The following is a 15,408-nucleotide window of genomic DNA, read 5'->3' as shown; positions in this document are numbered from 1 at the left end:
AAATCCTCTAAAGGCAAGCCTTTTTTTCCTCCCCTTCTGTACATGCAGGCATGTGTATGTGTGCTCGTTCATATGTGAACTCAGTGCTAGATGCAAAATCGCCCCTTGGCTGCAGTCAAAATCCATGCAAAGCAAAATAAGAGATGGCAACAATAGAAGAGATGGAGGGAGGGGGTAGGAAGAGAGGGAGGGATGGTGGCGAGGAGACAGATGGAGAGTTGGACAGTCCGTCAGAGGAGGAGTGGGGAAATGAGTTCCTGGCAATGAAGGCTCAAGTCAGTATCAGCTGGGTTTGCCCCAAAAAGAAAAATGGTTGTTTTTTTTCCTTGTAAGATAGGTGTAAATATAGCTACACTATGTGTACCGGTACATGTAAGTATGTGTATGTGAAACGAGATCTGTATCAACAGCCACCAGCTCCTGTTTCAGCTTGACACTAGCAGTATTGTGTCCCATGAAATTTGGCATGGACCCAGAATATTTTTCTCTTTTCTCAATGGTATTTTTTATTTTCATCTTAACTCAGACTATTTTTAAGCTGTGCCAGCATGTGAGAGACAGACAAAGTAAGGGGGATGAACATATGCGCACAAGAGGGAGTGTCAAGGTAGGAGCTGAGACCATATTGGGAAATGCTCTATGAATATCAACTAGCACATGCTTCAGTGCCACACTATCCCTGGTTTCGTTTCATAAATAATCCTCTTGGCAGGAACCTTTCTGTGTGTTTTTGCCTACATGCCAAGGTTTCCTATCGACACGTCGTCCTCTTAATGATCCTTAAATTTTCTGTCTTCTCCCCTTCCTGGCTCGTTTCCTCTCTTTCCAACTGTCGCTCTCTCTTTGAAACGCTCTCCTCTCCCTGCACCTTTATCTTTCATGCCATCTACCTCTCCCCGTCAGCCCACCATCACCTCCTTCCCTTCATAATCTTTTATTATATCCACTTTCAGGTTTTCATGCTGTCATCCTCCTCTTCCTCCCTTCCCTACGTCACTATCTCTTGTCTAATCCTCTGATTTCCTCCCAAGTCATTCATTGAATCCTACACTCTGAGATCAGATCAATCAGCTCTGGTTCAGTCCTCTCCCCTTTTCCTTCAGTTGCACTTCCCATTCCCTCTTGGCCTCAGCTTTCTTGCCTCTGTACTCACCTCCCTCTCCCTTTGTAACCCCCCCCCCCCCCCCTCCTTCAATCATGTTCTGAAATAAAAGGCTTTGTCGGAGCACTGAGCCAGTGTGTGTTTTTGTGTTTTTCCCCCCCTATAATGTAGCTGAAAGCAAAATTTAAGATTGTTATTGTTGGGAATAAATTAAGGGAATAAGTGTGTGTGTGTGTGTGTGTGTGTGTGTGTGTGTGTGTGTGTGTGTGTGTGTGTGTGTGTGTGTGTGTGTGTGTGTGTGTGTGTGTGTGTGTGTGTGTGTGTGTGTGTGTGTGTGTGTGTGTGTGTGTGTGTGTGTGTGTGTGTGTGTGTGTGTGTGTGTGTGTGTGTGTGTGTGTGTGTGTGTGTGTGAGATTGCCGAAGGCTTGCTAACCTGCTCAGTCTCTCACTTCCGCTGCAGTTTTTTTTTTTCCGAATCAAGGATTTGTGGAGAGTAGTATTAGTGTGTCTGTGCGTGTGATTGAAGATCTCTGTGTGTAAGCGCAGTTTCTTCGAATTGTTCAGAAGCGTAGCCTCGTTCCTTGGGGCCGTTGAATCTTCCTCAGCTTGGATGAATGATGATAGGGATGATGATAGCCTGTACTCCAGGGCTCCGGGAGTAGCGACACCAGCATGGCTCAAAGACGCCTCGGCACCCACATTTGTGTGTTGTGTGTCCTGCTGCCAAGCTCCCACTCTCTCTGGGTAAAAGATTTTTTTTTTTTTTTGGTAAGGGGCTTTTAGGCCTGTCAACTCAAGTCATCTTCAATGAGTGTCCAGAGGCCTAATTGGGAAAAACAACCCCTCCACACCTAAATGCTAAAGTTTGGCAGACAGTCAGAAGATGGTTGGGGGCACAAGGGTCCTTCTTGGAAGAAGAACGTAATCCTGGATATTCATGCAATCAGTGGGTTGTGCAAAAATAGTACGGTGCCGTACTACACTCGCTTTGAATTGCCAGGTCGTGGTCTTTTTTAATGAGCAGTGGTGGGAACAGTGTAATTGGGATTTCGACTGCTCACAAAAAATCCAGCAAAAAACTATTTTGGAAAACTTGATCTGTTATTATTGGCCGTAATATGGCAATTATGACAACATAAATGTCACACTTCAGTGATGGTAATGAGCAGGTTTGGAGGCTGTGATGGACAGGTTGACCTGATGCTGAATACAGACTGCAAGAGTTTGAGTTGTGCTCCCTCGCAGTTTGAGCCTCTCTCTCCTCTGTTTGATTTCGACCTTCTCAGTTCACACAGATCATCTTCAGATGCAGCAGTCAAATGACAGTTAATGCTATATGTAGTCCACTCTAAGGTGCACGGTGGTGGCCAGTCATGTGGCTCAGGGTGAAAAGTTCGCCCACAGATTAGTTGAATGGAATTCTGTGTGTTGTCCTGAAGTAGACTTCACCAGGCAAGGGGTGTTACCCTGCACCAACCTGAAAGAATAGAGCAGAAAAGCACAGTCTTAGATTTTTCTTTTGGGCGTTGAAATGAACACTAAATAATGAACACTACATTTTTTCGTATGGCTGTATGTTGTCCACTTAAAGTAATGAATTTATTATTTTTCTCCCAAAAACACATACATACACACAAAAACAGCAACACAAGAATAAACAACAAGTACATAGACAGACACAACTTTAAAATGCAAATATACAAATGGCTTAGTAAATATAATTTAACTGAGCTGCAAGATGAGGATGCATGAAAACTGTACATTGGTGAAGGTGAATATTAAACTGAACTTGTCAGAAGTAGCATGTCTTACTCCAGGGTGTCTGAATGATTAAGCCCACTTGTGTATCTGCATCAACGGCTGAATACATCATACATTCGCTGTAAACTTTTAACCAACGTATGGTGTTTCATAACGCTGCTCTTTAGCATCCCTGTAAGTAAAATTTCTAAAGATAAATGCACTGGATACATTTTTACCTTTGCCATGAATTATCTTGTGGCATCTACAATGATCTCACAGTGGGTTCTGAGTTAAGTGTGAAAACTTTTGACATTAGAAGAAACAGTGACAATACATTGTGTCTATATTTCCAAAAGGTCCTTGTCTCTACTTTTCAAATTTGTAAAAGAATGTTTGAAAAGCCTCAAATTGTATTTTCAAGGGTTATTTAAAAACAAAAAACAAATATAACATTTTTAATGGCAAGAAATGGAAGATTGCTTGAGTAGTTCAGAAATCACACATACAGTATCTGTGTGCTGATTACAAGGGTCTGAATGAATAAAAATACTTTCATGTCTTAGTTATATTATTTTTTTACACCAGCTTTCCTTAAATGGCACCAAGATCTTGGGCTTCAACATTGGCACAATACGGAATACTAAAAGGCACAGGCTAAATTATTCCCATCAGAATTGTTATACCGTTTAAAATGAAGTACCTCGTGACAATATTCCTGAAGGTCAGTGCTGCATATGCACACCACTAAGCTCCCAACGGACACAAACCTCCCATTAAGGTGACTCAATGTTTTCTATCTGTTTGTTTTTTTTAGTTTTTTTTTTAACTTGAGTAAAGCTTTGGAGCTTTAATTAACCACCACACGCTAAGTGCCTGTATCTTGTTGCAGAATCAAACCCCCTAGTGAACACTGACTTTAGAAATATAAGGCATACTGAGTGTACAGAGACAGATTCATCAAGGCCATTATCTGGTCCACTGCTCACATTCGTCTGTTCACTTCATCCCAGAGTAAGTAGACTACATAACCAACTGGGAAATTATCATGCAGTTTGCCTTAAACACAAATAGAGACAAATAAAGCTGTCCTCATTTTCATTCTCAAAGAACACATGCTGCAGCAGGGAAGAACTTGGTCAATAGGTTCATGTCTGTGCTCGTGTGCATCCTTGAAGGGTATTTAAAAAGGCCATAAATTGTGCACCCAACAGTCTAAATGCAGAGTGAAGTGAGTTTGTAACTGGTTACACAAATGGAAAGGACTCTGTTTAACCGGGTGAGCAGTTTAGTGGGGAAGGTATGTGGTTGCCGTGGGATGAAGTTGGCAGCGTGTGGTGAAATAAATTGTCCTTTTTATAAAACAGTTCCAGAATAATATCCAATTCTTGGCACAGTATAATGGATTTATATGTGCAAAGTGTGGCTAACATGTATAATGAAAACAGCTCGACATGGGACGGAATGTTAAACACATTGTTTGCAGAAAGTGTTGACTTTGTGATAGGCGTTTAAGGAGAAATTAGATGGTGGTGTACTCAAGGACAGTGTAGACGTATAGAGAGCTTTACGTTTGGTGCAGTAGGAACATTATAAAATGTTATACTCTTCCATTCACTTGTAATCCATTGATTGATGTCTAGTACTTCAAAACGATTAAGCCCTCTTGTGTTAGTTTTTTGGAGGCCAGAGCTTATAAGTGGCTTAGCAGCCAAATCATAATTCAAATGATGATTTTTAATTGGATGCCATCAGTCATGTATTAAGAGTAGATGTTGCCTTTAATAACACTAACTGTCGTTTTAGAACATGTCCGCTAAATTGGTTGCAATGTCTGGTCCAAAACTACTTTTACACTCTGCAATAATCTTCACATACCACAGGAAAAATGTCTGCCTGCATTGGACAAGATGTGAATATTGAACATCAGCAGCATTTCCACAGCTCGCTGCCATTGTCCATTAGTCATCAATATGTGCAGCTCTATCTGTATAGTGTCGCGGCTGTCCTTAAAACTTTTAGTGATGGATTTTCAGGATCCAGCCTTGCTAAAGGGGAGTGTGGTGGGGAGGGGGAAAAGGAGGAAATAGGGAGCATGAATCAGAGCAGGGATTTAGTAGAGGAAAAAGGAAAAAACTATGTTTGTCACGAGTTTACGGAAAGTCAGAAAGTGCTACAGGAAGTCATTGGCTTCTTCTTGTCAGTTCAAAGGAAATATCTCCCTTATTAATAACCAACATTTATCAACCATCCGAACATCTAAGACAGAGATTAAACCTAATCTGTTGAAGCTGAAATGACAACCCTTGACATGTAGCCAGCTTTCTTTCACTGGATCACAAAGAGCTTTGAGTGCTCTTTGAATTTATTGCATCTTTTATATGATTTTCATTCCTTTGATGTCAATAGGTGCAGTTTTTAAAAGTGCACTTATTAGCAATGTATAATTATAGAGCTGCATTATAACTTCAAAATGTTTTAACTATAAAATCACATAGTCAAAGATCAAGTCAAAGTCGTTTTTCTCATGGCAACTCTCCGTATTCAGAATAAAGGCAAGAGACACTAGAGATCACATGCCAAGTTAAGTGATCAACAATATTTCTAAAATTCACTTGTTCCATCTTTTAAAAGGTAAATATTTTGTCTTCCATAGTAAATTTAATATCTATAGGTTTTGGTATGTTGGTCAGACAATTTTAATATATTGTCTTATAGGCTTTTTGGAAATTTGTTATGGGCAATTGTCATTTTATCGAGAAAATATGACTGATTAATCAATGATGGAAAAAACACTAATTGAAGTCCCAGATTAGACATCATGGAATCTTTTGTCACCAAATTGAGACTGCAAGGTGTCATTGTTAGATTATTTCTTGTATTATGTACACAATTGAATCTCAGATGTTATATATATACTAAAGACAGGTCCTCACAGAGGACCACAGTCGAGGCAGACCACAGACATTAGGACATTAAAAAGTACAGTTTCGAAAGGCAGAAGTACTCATTAATAAAGTGTGAAATATTCTTGTTTTTCTATTTCAATTGGTAAAACATGTAATTTTCTAAACAGAACAATTTCAGCATCTCTCCCTATTTCATTGCTTACACTCTCGCACAATGAGTGAGGAGTAGACAGGGTGATAAAGAGAGCAGTTGCCATACTTTGGGCAGATCACCCATGTAGTGTTGAGGTCAAAAACATTTCTGACTAACTCTCCACTGTGACTCTTTTCTATGTACTTTTTTTCTTCCTCATAACAGGGAGCACAGAGAACATCTCATCCCTCGAGGGGACAGAAATCACTCTGTTCTTGTGAGCCAGTCAATGACAACTGTGTATCCTACAGGCACACTTCAGTGCATGACTTTCACTGTGGCTTCTGTGCCTTCCACTCCCACTATGATGCTGCCTTCTTTCTGTTGTTCAATATTGATCAGATATTAGCATTTTTGCTTGAGACACAGAGACCAGCAGAGAAGGCTACTGATCATACAACTAAGAAACTTAAAACAAATTTATAAAGACTAAAGCACAGGACCTAGGCAGAAACATACAAGAATCAATGGCAGAATTGATTATGGAAAAATAAAAACCACTTATGAATAGGTTAAACCATAATAAATTTTGCCATTGATTCTCGTATGTTGCTATGTAGGTTCTGTGCTTTTGTCTGTTTGTTTATGTTTATGTTTTTTTAAATTATCTGACCGTGCTTATATCAATATATGAAACTTTTTCATCTTGACCTGGAATAAGAGATATTTTATCTCAAAGGGACTGTCCTTAAAAATAAAGAAGAAAATAAAATAAATGTATCTACATCTGCACTCTGAACACTGCTTTATAACTATATACTAGTTGTGTTGTGCTGGACTACAGGTGCGTACATGTACATCGTTGCTCTGATAAAAGGAAATGATGGGAATAAGACAAAGGAGCCTGATGTTAAAGAACCAGCAGGCTGAGTGCTAGCTTGAGTGTTTCTTCCATTTTCATCAAATTACAGGGGAAAATGAAATCCTTGGTTTTTCCAAAGAGTCTCCTTCAGATAACCTTCGAACCGTAGAATCACAATTTTGAAATCCTGTAGTGGGTGATGGCAGGACATTGACAAATTTCCATTGCCATCCACCTCTTTGCTCTGTCAGGCTCTTCAGAATATTTCACAAAATGGAAAGCAAAGAAAAGTGACATCTGTGATATTTGGCAGCACGCTCACTCGGTGTGCACTGTAGGAAGCTAGGAGCTAGGAAATGAGGGAGTAGGGGCTAGGGATTACTAGTTATGGGGCTGGGGACCAAACTCTGAGTACTTTGTAATCATGTGGCTGCATAACCCCAGTGATAGTGAGGTTGATGAGCATGCGTCCCTGCTGACACACAGTCTCCCTACATCCACTCTGCTGAATATTAATATGGAGGAGAGAATTCCTCCGAGCCCCATTGTCAGACGGTCATATTGTTCTCTGCTGGCCTTTGCCTCAGTGTGTGTGTACGTGTGTGTTTAGTTTTAATACGTGAGTTGGTCTACATTGTGTGCTTACGCATATTATGCCCGTGTCTTCATCGCATGTGTGTGTCGGCTGCAGCAGAGCAGTAGTTAAAGTGGCGGTGAGGGAGATGAGGGGTGTGTTTTGTGGCCCACCATGGCCCATAAAGACAACTGGCCTGAGAACACTTGGAGCCGCCATCAGGGCCAAACATTGGCAATTATTTCACCTAGAGGCACTATCTGTAAAATGAACACTCTCATTAAAATCGCAAAGAGTGTGCAAATATATGCTTGTGTGTTTGTGCGTGCATGCGTGTGTGCGTGTGTGTGTGTGTGTGTGGCACATATTCCCCCACACAAGTCAATTTAGAGGAACAGGAAATATATGGCAGCACAAATGCTTGTCTTTCAATCAAAGCGTAATGTGTTGTTTATGATGTTTGACTGTGGATGTGTGCTTGTGTGTGTGTATTTACACATTTCTTTGTGTACTCTATGTGGGCACATCTGTGGCTGAGCGTGTGTGTACATCTGTTTTTGTGAGGGTGTGCATATGTATCTGTATGGATTTGTGTGTGTGTGTGTGTGTGTGTGTGTGTGTGTGTGAGAGAGTGTGTGTGTGTGTGTGTGTGTGTGTGTGTGTGTGTGTGTGTGTGAGTGTGAGTGTGAGTGTGTGTGTGAGAGAGAGACACTGTTTGACTACCCCACACACGTAACCTCCCCATCTCTGCCTCCCTGTTTCTCATTTACTGAGCCAGCGCCAGAGAGAAGGAGTGTGGGGAAACAAGAAAACGAGTGATAGGGGGGGAAAGGAGAGAGAGGAGGATGGAGGTTTACACAGGAAAAATGAAGTGAGGCTAGAGTGAAAGGGAGAGAGGAGAGACAGCAGAGAGGAGGGAAAGATAGAGAGGCAAAGGCGGTGGGGGGAGGCAGAAAGAGGCGGCGGAGGAGGAGGCAGCAGATTTATGAAGCCATTGGAATGTAATTTGGAGGCAGAAATTACTGTCAGACTGAGCAAGGTTTAAAGTCAGTGAAGCCTGAATCCAGGGCCTGCCTCTGTGCACGTTTTGTGTCTGTGTGGCAAGTATCACAGACAAATGGATCGCAAATGTGATTCCGGGATAATACCACAGAAGCTCTGCAGTTACTTCTCATACACACTGAACGCCGTGTGTGTGTGTGTGTGTGTGTGTGTGTGTGTGTGTGTGTGTGTGTGTGTGTGTGTGTGTGTGTGTGTGTGTGTGTGTGTGTGTGTGTGTGTGTGTGTGTGTGTGTGTGTGTGTGTGTGTGTGTGTGTGTGTGTGTGTGTGTGTGTGTGTGTGTGCTCATCTTTACTCCTCCATGCATGACTGACGTGAGTACTTGGCATACATAGTACTCACGTCATAACCCAGCATTCGCATTTAACAGCTCATATTTCATCTATGCTTGAAGACACACACACGCGCGCACACACACATGCATGGGGCATGCAGGCACTGAATTCTTGTCAGGCTCTGAAGGCCATGACTCTGGCAGAATCAGTCGCGGGTGTTGGTGTGGACAGAGCCAAGGATGGAGGGGGTAAATTGGGAGAGAAAAAGACAGAGAGAGAGAGTGCCAAGGATAGACAGAGAGAAAGGTAGAGGTGGGAAATGAAAAAGAGAGGGAGAGACTCAGAGAGGGGCTAAAAAGAAGAGGGAGAGGGATGTGACTAGCTTCCTAACACAGCTGCACACAGCTTCCATTTAGCATGAGAGGGAGGTGCAAAGAAGAGGAGATGAGGAACGAAACAGAGCGGGGATAATCAGCAGAGATCTGGAAGGAGGGAAAGGCTCAATACAGTGTTTTTTTCAATCACTTCTAGCATCACTTGGCTGTAACAAGCACACGTGTGTGTGCGTGCGTGCGCGCTTGTGTAAAAGGACAAGGCCGATGTTTTTTGGGGGGGGGGGTCTTTTCTTTGTCAGTTAGTTCCAAAGATGACAGAAAAAAAGCGTTAGTTCGTCCTTCAATTCTTTTTGACCTTCCTAATCCGTTCGTGGCTCTTAACCCAAAGCCCAGTTGTCATTTGACTAAAAAAAACAAAAAAAACCCCACACACAGCTGAATCATTTCTTGAAACGTGTAGATTTTTAAAATGTTTTAAAATGGATTATCTGGGGGTTATTTTCTGTTTTCAGTTATGGATTAATACATATTTGGTGCACTTGAGTATTTATGTCAGCAGGACGGTGCATGTGCCACTGACTCAAAATAAATTAGTGTGCATTGTCCATTTCCATTTTTTCCAACTTTTCCATTAGCGAAACATGTTTGTTCCACATTAGTCATGTAATAAAACACCATCCATCAGACTAATTAACTGAGTGTTGCCTGTAGGACAAAGACAAAAACGAAAACAAATTAGTTTTCTTCAAAAAAAAAAGCCCTCCAGACAGTATAAAACATTTGTGTCCACAAACACAGCGAGTGTCACATTGCCTGCGAGTCTTCTAAGTCATTCCTGCTCCCAACTGAGCAATAGCTTTCTTTGCAAAAGGTGGCATCAGAAGTCCACGATTGGCTGTAGGTGGCTGCCTCAGATAGTTTTATTGGATGACATGTGGACAGTCATCCTGCCTAAACTGGAGCTGCTTACGGCATCATCCAGATTTGGAGCCACAAAGAAAGAAGGAAAAAAGTCAAGCACAACGAGCCTTACAACACTCAACATTCAGTAAGTTGAGCATTGATCTGCCCCTGACGCTCACTTACTCAGAAATGGATCAAATGATTTTAGAGAGACACAAGTGCATTGCTTTAGCACAGCTGTAAAGTAACTTTTAAGTGGCAGCTACGTACAAATGTTCTTTCCACTTTTATCCCATATTTCATCCATTTGATGTGACAAAGCCCTGTTCTGTGGGGGTTTGGATGCACAGTGAAATGTCATTCTTCAGCTGTGCTATTTGTCGCCATTTACAGTTAAGCACTGAAATCCCTCAAACAGGTTTGGATTGAAACAGATCACGTGAAATCAGATTCATGTTATCAGATTATAATGGTCAAAGTAAAAAAAAGGTAACTATATGCCAGCCCAGGTTGCAAAAAAGAAGGCCAAAAGAATCGAGGAGCATTCTGGGTGAGGGATGATGCTTGTGGCGGTGATGATGAATGGTTGAATAGAAAGTTAAGGGTTCCCAAATATTAGCATTATTAAAGAAAGTGGAGATGAAGATGCTGTTGATGTTGAGGCTGAGAAATAATGGATATCTTTTTAAAACTATTTCCTGGAGATTTGATAAATGATAATGCACAATACAGTTGTGTATGCACTCCATAAGTGAAAAGGAAATCTGGCCTTGACAGAAGAAGAAAGGAATACATTTGTAGGAAATGCAATGGCCAAAATATGAATCAGAGGAAGGACAGCGAATGACATGCCATTGAATATAGATATGTCTACAGTTCAACAGGGGGAGGCGGAGGGGAGGAGGAGACAGGGGTGAGGAGTAGAAAGATAGAGCAGAGTCAGCATAGTCAGGAGCCAGATTAAGAAATGTTTTTGCACTGCTATGAACAGAGTTAGAATATGGTAAAATATTTGAATGCATTAGTTTATTTTATAGTATTTCACATCATATATTCTTTTAATCTGTTAAATACATTTCTTCGGTTGAAAACTCAGTCATGTGTTCCATCTGAGTGAAAATGTAGAAAAACCTGTTTAAAAAAATAATAACTAACACGTAGGAAAAACCCCTAACTGAGGTTTTCATAATTTCTATTTGAAAGGGTTAACACAGTCTGTAACATGTTACGCAGATCTGTGCCTGCATGGTTTGTGCGCCACCAGTCACGATCAGCAGCTGCTCCCCTAAAATGGCTGCCTTTCACACACAAATACACACACACACACAAAGTTCTCCAGATCTTTTCCACACGGACATAAACAGAGACATGCTCACCGTCACCGTCTCTCTGCTCTGAACACACACACTTTCGAGCTCTTTTGACCCCTGAACTTGCCGTGACGCTCTCTCTATCCGACACACGCACACACACACACACACACACACACACACACACGCACACACTCCAGCTCTCATGTTCTTTGTTCTTTTAGCCAGTGATAATGATAGCAACACCATTATGCACTGTGACAACACTACCTCCCACTTATATAGCAGTTCACACTATGGCACAATCTCTGCTTCTCTCTCCCAGCTCACTCAGATGAGTGTTGAGGTCAATTATCTCTGAATTTGCTTCGTACAGTGGGCCGTCACTGTCCAACACGTCATCTTTCTGTCTTCTGTCCTCCTTTTTCCAATTTTCAGGGATTTTTTTCTGTCTCCTGTTTGGCTATTTTCCTCTGCCAGCCCTTTTTATAGTTCCCTTTTCCCTGGCATCTTTGTCTGATTCCTTTATTTTTTCCCTCTCTATCATTATTACTTTTTACAATTTTTTCAAAATAGGTTTTAAGTTTTCAGTATATAAATTGTTAAGCTTTTAGATTTAGAATCTACAAAATGACCAATAACCGTGTGAACTGCAAACAGACACAAATAGGATGAAATTTAACAAAAACCAATCCTGTGAGTCAAAATCCTTTTACTTACAGTCAGGGACCTCGTATCTTAGGATACATTATCAATTAAAATCCTTCATTTTTAGCCGTGCCTCTCGACACCATGTCCTGCTTTTATAAAACAGCAGATGTTACAGTTAGATGTGAGTGTTTATACCTGAGCCTCCACTGCTCGAGTGCAACCACCAGCAACTTCAGCTCACCTTCACCTTCGGGTGGTTTTTGTCTAACAGTATTTCTCCTCTTTGTTCGAACAGGTTTTCAGCTTTGTGAACAGTATGTGCTCTGTGTCAGACTTAGGTAAAGAAAGCCTGGTCCAATTATGGACTGTCTCGTCCACTTTGACCAGCCGTATTGACACACGACCGACATCTTGTTTCTCCACAACAGCGCTTTACATTTATTCTGCTGTAACTGGCTTGGAAAGGTTTTCTCAGAGGCAGCAAGTGTCTCACCCGTCCAACTATCTGACTTAAAAGTCAAAGTCTCTCTGTTGCGGTTTTTAATTATTAGTACTTTGTTAAGCAATGCAAATAGTGGACTGTGTATCAAAGAGTAACAATATAATGATACTGTGGAAATGTTTTTTTCTATCTTTTTATCATCATCACATAGTCCTAACGTAATAGAGTTTATTTCAGTTTGGTTCTGGTTTATTGGAGGGAAACTTTGCAAAGCAAGAAAATCATAGATAAGCTTTTTACATTAAATCCTTCCCTGCAACCTTATCGGTGTGTGTTGGGAGAGTTCCATGCTGTGACTACACCTCCTTTCCTTTCTTTCCCTCTACATCCTCTGAGCAGTAAAGCCAGGACAAGACTCCAACCGTGATAAGATGAGAGCAAGCTACTGAGAGGCGAGCTTTGCAAATGGGAATTTTTCAAAAAAGGGGTCCTGAAACCTATTGTCAGAGGGACAGAGAAGATGGAAAAAAAGAAGTGAAAAGCAGCGAAAGAGAGAGGATAAAGAAGAAAAATGGAAGGAGGGAAGCATAGATGGAGGCAGACAGGGAGACGAAGTGAGCTGCAGAATTTTTGCCCTGGAGGAAGCCGGTTACCATAGAGGGAGTGAACAGCAGAGGAGGGAGTGAACAGCAGAGGAGGGAGTAAACGAGACCTTGACAGAGAGCGCTGCTGGAGAGAGGAGAACAGAGCAGGAGCCGAGGAGGTGGTGGGGTGGGGACAGCCTAAGAGTGGAGGCGAGGAGGTGAAAAGGAGGGCAGTGATGGAGATGAGAGAGAAAGAGGGAGAGGTCGTCAGAAGGAGGAAAGAAAAGAGGGTGGATGAGGCAGAGAAAGGGACACGCACGCACGCACGCACGCACGCACGCACGCACGCACGCACGCACACACACGCACACACACACACACACAGGACACCCAGAGTGAAGGTGTTTTGCAAAAATATGGTGCGAATCATGAAAATGCTGACGGCTTTATTTTACCACAGCACCTAGTAATTAAAATAGTCAGATCTCACACTGTGGGGTACAGAGGCGGCGCAAAGATTTTTATTCACAAGCAGTAGATAAAACTATTATCTCTGAGGGTTGCAGCTTCGGGTGCTGAAAATATATTCACAGCACTGTGAGCTCGAGTCCAGCCACTTCAAACACTTGCTTCTCCTCCGATAGGGTTGGACAACAAATATGCAGGCTTAATGATGGGTGTCCACAATTTCTGACGGAAGCCAAATTTCCCCGTCTGTCTTTAAAAATTTGAACATTTTAATGGCAAAAGCCTTCTGCAATGGCAATTAGACCATTGGACACTGAAAGGCCAGAGAAACTCTCACAGATGAAAGCTTTGAGGTGGGCTGGCAGCTCCTAAAGGCAGAGTGAGGCAGGTCTCATTGCAGGTTTCACAGACTGTCACCCCTGAAGTGGTGAGCGAAATCCTCCCACAACATGCAGGGCTGATTTCTCTACCTTGCCATCAGAGATAGAGAAATAGTTTTTATAAAAGCATATTCATATAAGAGAGGAGCCTCCGTCCCATCAGCAGACTAGGCCATTGTCTGAATGAAACATAAACAGCTTTAATATTGGTTGTTTTATATGTCCGACGCTGGAAGAATTCATTAAATTTATCTACACACAAAAAACCTACACAGTCATCTGCTTGCAATATTATGTGCCAGGAGATGCTATGATATACCTCATCTCTCAGGAAAACACACACTTCCACACACAGCCCAGCATGCATACACATTGTCTCTTGACAGTATGTGGATAAATAATCCCATTAAATATGATGGAGGGTTTTTCCGGCTCAAAGCATTTGCACTCTCTCTCCCCATCTCTTTTCTCTCTCTGTCTCACTCAGAATGAGGTATGCACAGGAAGTATCTACAGACAGGCAATTTACAGGCCGGACACCCTCATACACACTTAAACCCAGACACGCACGCACGCACGCACGCACGCACGCACGCACGCACGCACGCACGTAAAAAAAGTCCACCAGAAGGAGCTGTTAGATAGGATACAATAACTCTCGCTAGGTTGAACTCAGCACTTATGCCTTTGGAGAAGTATCTCTGGAGTTCTGTGTGTGCGTGCATGTGTGTGTGTGTGTGTGTGTGCGTGTTAATGTTGACAGACAAAATAAGTTGTTTTAAATCCAATAAGACATGAAGTACACGTGGCCTCCTGGTGGCAGGCACCTCACTGAAGGTTCAAATCCAGCTGACAAGCTTTGTTATCTTTCACCCACCAACACTTTATCTCTCGCTCTTTATTATTTCCTGTCACTCTCCATTTCATTATTATCTCGGTCGGGGGAAAAAAAACTTCACTGGAGCTCAACATTTTGAAAAGAAAAGAACTTTGGTGTGAAATGTGTGGGAACTAACTAAAAAAACAACCAATGCCACTTCTGGCAATCAGCAGTCGTTCCATTTTTCGCTGTTTACCTTTCTTCCTTATTATAAAGAGACATTGAGCTCACTCCAGAAAAGGCTACAGGGTGATTATCAAAGCCGAGTCAGGCGCGACCCCTGCGTACGGGGAGATGTATTGCAATTCAATACACCAGATCAAACTCATACTCGTCCCTGTTGCCCTCACAAAGAAGCACCATCTTGTCGTGCTTTGAGTGAGTGTCGTACTACATGGCTCACATAACATGGCTCAATAATTGGCTTTTCTTACATTCATTTAGCTATTTTATCAGGTCAGATAGCGTGGCTGATTGCTTTTCACTATGTGTTGCCATTGAAGTCTGTGGTAATTTGCTATTTGGTTTTCCTTAGATGCTTGTTTTGGTCCAAATGAGACTTTTCTAACTTGCAGGTTGATCTAAATTTGAAAATGTAGACCGTCTCGAGCTTGTAGCACATTGATGCCAGTGTTTCCCCTACGTTTACTGGTTTGGAGGGGGCGGGGCACAATCTTTCATACAGGAATGAGGAATAAGGTGTATAAGGAAAGGGACCTGAAATGACTTCTGCTAGACATTATATGTAAAATACAAAAAATAAAATAATAATTATCAATATTTTTTATTAAAATCAATTT

General features: G+C 41.8%; 2 protein-coding genes across 5 annotated transcripts in view; one reads left to right on the top strand and one right to left on the bottom strand.

Moving 5' to 3' along the window:
* Positions 1–15,408, top strand: part of macrod1 (mono-ADP ribosylhydrolase 1) — a 100,882-nt gene that overhangs the window by 23,968 nt on the left and 61,506 nt on the right. The gene's annotated exons all lie outside the window — the stretch shown is intronic.
* Positions 1–15,408, bottom strand: part of flrt1b (fibronectin leucine rich transmembrane protein 1b) — a 37,541-nt gene that overhangs the window by 6,181 nt on the left and 15,952 nt on the right. For both annotated transcript variants that reach the window (XM_035650417.2, XM_035650416.2), the window contains exon 2: positions 1,536–2,579. The gene's annotated coding sequence lies outside the window, so the exon portion shown is untranslated. The remainder of the gene's footprint in view (positions 1–1,535; positions 2,580–15,408) is intronic.

The sequence above is a fragment of the Scophthalmus maximus genome, chromosome 9, assembly GCF_022379125.1.
Source record: "Scophthalmus maximus strain ysfricsl-2021 chromosome 9, ASM2237912v1, whole genome shotgun sequence".
NCBI classification, from domain to species: Eukaryota; Metazoa; Chordata; class Actinopteri; order Pleuronectiformes; family Scophthalmidae; genus Scophthalmus; species Scophthalmus maximus.
Note: the sequence above shows the minus strand (reverse complement) of the source record. Positions and strands in the feature narration are given on the sequence as shown.